Raw genomic sequence first — 5,320 nt, 5'->3', positions numbered from 1 at the left:
GCGGAGTAGCTCTCTAGCCAGTACTGTATATTCTCGGCGCCATGAGCAAGTGTTTTCAATTGAGTTTTAAATCATTTGTGTGCGCATATTTGTATTTATATCATTGCTTCGTATTGAGCGTTCTAGCTCACGCCCCTATGTTTGGGTATTGTGTACCTTGTGGCGGGGCAGGTTTGAGGTTGGACGGTTCCGGCGGCTCCCAACAGGATTGAGCTTTGGAGAGTCCAAGGTTGTAGAGGGTAGGGATTTATTTACCCTGAACCTTCGATTTGGTTGTATAACAGTACTTATACACTTTTTATAGCGTCGGTTGTATTCTGCCGATGGATTTGTTGTATTTAATTATCCGCTCTTTACGCTTTAAGCTTTTATTGCTTGCGCTTTTTCTATAACTCTGATTAGGTAGTGGATCCGGGTTGGGTCACTATATTTTTGGTATCAGAGCGACGCATTGCACTGGGAATATCGTAAAGCGGATTAAGTAATTATCTGTTCTTATGTAACAGATGGCAGATTATGACGAGAGTCACGGTAGCGTAGACGGCAGTCGTTGGGGCGATCCGGACGATCGTAGACGTCGGGGACAGCCCGAGGAGCGCAGGCGAGTGAGCATGCGTAGATTTAAGGAAGTTAGCCCTAAGCCTTTGACGGGTGGTCAGACAGCCGAAGAGGCAGAGGATTGTATGGAGCTGATGGAGCAGTGCTTCCAGGAGTTCCGTTGCACAGCTAAGGATAGGATGGAGATTCTTGCCTTTATGCTTGAGGGCAGAGCGAGGAAGTGGTGGAGATCTACTTCCACACCGTTCATCGAAGCTAGAGGTGCAGCTACTTGGGTTGAGTTCCGTACTGCCTATCAGAGATTTTATTTTCCTCCAGCTCTTCGTCAGGCGAAAGCCAGTGAGTTGTTGAGTTTGCGACAGGGGACGATGACGATCGAGGAGTACCAGCAGAAGTTATTTGATCTGCTACCCTTATGTCCTCATATTGCAGATAGTTCTATGGCGAATTTTGATCATTTCCTTCAGGGTTTAAACCCTAACATTCATCGTATGGTTGCTGTGGGCGGCGATGGGACTTACGAGGATTTGGTGGACCGTTGTCGCCAGACCGAGGACAGTATTCGGAGGAACAGGGGACTTTACTCTTCTTCTTCCAGGCCAGCGAGCTCTAGTCCTTTGGGTCCGAGAGGACAGTCCTTCAAGAAGCCAGGAGGTACTTCTTCTTCTTCCTCTGGATCTGGTGGGGTGCATCGTTTTGGTGGACAGAGACCGAACCGGTGTACTCAGTGCCGACGCAGACATCCGCCAGGGCAGTGTGGTTGATCAACCACTGCATGTTTCCAGTGTGGCCAGGAGGGTCACATGAAGAGAGATTGTCCTATGCTGATTGGGGAAGCGAGTGGTTCTGGAGATTCTCAGGCATCTGTTCAGCCATCTCAGTACCAGCAGCCACCTTTCCAGCAGCAGTATTCGCAGCAGCGCCAGCATCCGCAGCAGTTTCAGAGACAGCCTACTCAGACTCCTTCTCGGGGTCATTCCTCTTTGAGGCCACGTACCCAGGGTCAGGTCTTTGCGCTTAACCAGGAGCAGGCAGAGGCTAAAAGCGATCGGATGATTGCAGGTATCTGTAGTTTATGTGGTTTTCCTGCATATGTTTTAATTGATACCGGTGCATTGCATTCTTTTGTCTCAGCACGTATTGCTAAGAAGTATAGATTGCTGTTTATTCCTTTAGACGTGTTGCTAGTGGTTTATACTCCTATGGGGAGCGAGGTGTTAGCCAAGCTTCTAGTTGTGGGTTGTGTTCTAGATTTTGAGGGACAACAGCTTAGTGCTAACCTGATGATTCTAGCGATGGAGGATTTCGATTGCATCATTGGGATAGATCTATTGACTACCTACCGAGCGATAGTGGATTGCTATCAGAGGTTTTTTCAGTTTCATCCAGAGGATGATGAGTCATGGTATTTCTATGGTGAGGGAGCGCGACCCCCGATGCCAGTGGTTTCAGCTCTGAAGGCACGACATGCTTTAGAGTCTGGCGGGGAAGGCTACCTTATCTACGCCATTGACGCATCCTTAGGAGAGCCAGATATCCGAGAGATACCAGTGGTTCGTGACTTTCCAGATGTATTTTCGGAGGAGATTCCAGGTTTGCCACCAGTAAGGGAGATTGAGTTTGGCATTGAGTCAGTGCCAGGGACTGCACCGATTTCCAGGACTCCTTACCGATTGGCACCGTCAGAAATGAAAGAGTTGCAGAAGCAATTGCAAGATCTTCTTCTTAAGGGTTATATTAGACCTAGCGTTTTGCCATGGGGAGCCCCAGTACTGTTTGTCAAGAAGAAGGATGGTTCGATGCAGTTGTGTATTGACTACCGTCAGTTGAATCAGGTGACAGTGATGAATAAGTATCCTCTTCCGCGGATAGATGATCTCTTTGATCAGTTGCAGGGTACTTCTGTCTATTCAAAGATTGATCTTTGGTCTGGGTATCATCAGTTGCGAGTTCGACAAGAGGATGTTCCTAAGACAGCATTTCGTACGCGGTATGGACACTATGAGTTTCTAGTGATGCCGTTTGGTTTGACAAATTCTCCAGCTATTTTTATGGATCTGATGAACAGAGTTTTCCACAACTTTCTGGATAAGTTCGTGGTGGTGTTCATCGATGATATTTTGGTGTACTCTCGCAGCATGGATGAGCATGCCTACCATCTCTATACTATACTCCAGGTCTTGAGGGAGAGACAGTTGTACGCGAAGCTGAGTAAGTGTGACTTCTGGATTGACCGAGTGGTGTTCCTTGGTCATGTCATTTCTCAGGAGGGCGTATCTGTTGATCCTAGCAAGACAGAGGCTATTCTGAATTGGTCACGACCGACTACAGCTTCTGAGATTCGTAGTTTCCTTGGTTTAACAGGATCCTATCGTCGTTTTGTGGAGAATTTCTCTCAGATAGCTAAGCCTTTGACTCAGTTGATGAAGAAAGACGTTTCTTTCGTTTGGTCTGATGCTTGTGAAGACAGTTTTCGTGAGTTGAGACGTCGTCTGACGACAGCTCCAGTTCTTGCTTTACCGATTGGATCATGTGGTTTTGTAGTCTTCACTGATGCTTCTCTCCAGGGTTTGGGGTGTGTGTTGACTCAGAATGGCCACGTGATCGCTTATGCTTCCAGACAGTTGAAGACTCACGAGGAGAACTATCCCGTACACGATTTAGAGCTTGCAGCAATTGTCTTTGCTCTTAAGATATGGCGTCACTATTTTTACGGAGAACGATTTGAGATCTTCACCGATTATAAGAGTTTGAAGTATCTGTTTACTCAGGCGGAGTTGAACATGCGGCAGCGTCGTTGGATGGATCTGTTGAAGGATTACGATTGTGAGATCAAGTACCATCCAGGTTCTTCAAATCCCGTTGCTGATGCGCTTAGTCGCAAGGTTTATGTGAGTTCCCTTCGTACCAGTTCGGTTTCAAAGGCAGTGGAGGAGTGTTGTTCTTTGGGATTCACGTTCCATCATAGGAAAGAACAACAAGGGATTCGTGTCTCTTCTGTGCTTGCAGAGCCAGCGCTATACAGACAAATCCGGGAAGCTCAGAATTCTGATCTGAAGACTCAGAAGTTGGCCCTCCTGGCTGAGGGTGATAATACTTCTGGTTTTCATTTACAAGGAGACGGTCTGTTGTTTCTTTCTGGTCGAGTTGTGGTACCCGAGGATTCTACTTTGAGGGATGAGATCTTATCGCAAGCTCACCGCAGTCGATTCTCTGTACATCCAGGAAGCATGAAGATGTATAAGGATCTTCGCACTCAATTTTGGTGGAAAGGAATGAAGCGCAGCGTTTATCAGTTTGTATCCCGATGCCTTGTGTGTCAACAAGTCAAGGGAGAGTTTAGACTACCCGGAGGGTTACTTCACAGCTTAGAGATTCCTGAATGGAAGTGGGAGCATGTGACGATGGACTTTGTCACCCACTTGCCTATGTCTTCCAGGAATTGTGATGCTATTTGGGTTGTCGTGGATCGGTTGTCGAAGTCAGCGCATTTTTTTCCCTATAACCGCGATAAAACCTTTGATAGGATGGAGCAATTGTATGTGCGGGAGATTGTTCGATTGCATGGGATTCCGTTGAGCATTGTCAGCGATAGAGATCCGAGGTTCACCTCAAGATTTTGGGGTAGTTTCCAGCAAGCACCTTGGTACTACTTTGAGCTTGAGTACGGCTTATCATCCAGAGACGGATGGACAGTCGGAGTGTACTATTCGCACTTTAGAGGATATGCTTCGCGCGGCGGTGATGGATTTTGGTTCAGCGTGGCATGATCATTTACCCTTGGTGGAGTTCGCCTACAACAATAGTTACCATTGCAGCATTAGCATGGCACCATTTGAGGCTCTTTATGGACGCCGTTGTCGTACACATTTGTTTTGGGACGAGGTTGGCGAGCGTCAGGTTGAGGTTCCTCAGATGATTCAGCAGATTATTGATGCAGTAGAGTTGATCCGACGCAGGGTTAAGGTAGCCCAGGATCGACAGGCTAGCTACGTGAACACCCACCGCAGGACACTTCATTTTGAGGTAGGAGAGTATGTTTTCTTTCGTGTGTCACCTTTCCGGAAGGTGATGAGGTTTGGTCGCAAGGGTAAGCTGACACCTAGATTTATTGGTCCTTTTGAGATTTTCGAGAAGGTTGGGGATGTGGCTTATTGTCTGGCCTTGCCACCCGATCTTTCGGAGATCCACGATGTGTTCCACGTGTCCTTGTTGAGGTAGTATATGGCGGACGAGTCGCATATTTTGCATCCAACCGAGGTAAAGGTAGATCGGGATCTGTCGTATGTGGAGAAACCCCTACGGATTCTTGAAAGGAAGGACAAGGTACTTCGTAACAAGCGTATACCATTGGTGATGGTACAGTGGCAGCGCAGAGGTACAGAGAAAGCTACTTGGGAGTTGGAGAGTCGGATGTTAGCCGAGCACCCCGAGTTATTTTGAGATTTTGTACTTCTTTGTATCGAGTTATACTTGTTCAGTTGTAATAAAGAACATTTGGTTGGCTATTTATGTTTTCCTCTAAGACTTAAATTTCGAGGACGAAATTTCTTAAGTGGGGGAGAATGTAGTAACCCGCATTTCTAATTAGTGATTAATGAGTAATTAATCACGTGATCATGTTTAGATTAAGTAAAAAATGATTAAGTAAGTTCCTGTTGGGTAACGGACATCAGAAATGGATTCAGAACACTCAAAAATAGCCTGGAAGGTCCCAAGGGTTCGGATGGATCGGAAGCTCCGAACCAAGTCAGGAGGCTCC

This window comes from Henckelia pumila, chromosome 1 (assembly GCF_033568475.1).
Source record: "Henckelia pumila isolate YLH828 chromosome 1, ASM3356847v2, whole genome shotgun sequence".
NCBI classification, from domain to species: Eukaryota; Viridiplantae; Streptophyta; class Magnoliopsida; order Lamiales; family Gesneriaceae; genus Henckelia; species Henckelia pumila.
This window is presented reverse-complemented; position numbering follows the sequence as displayed.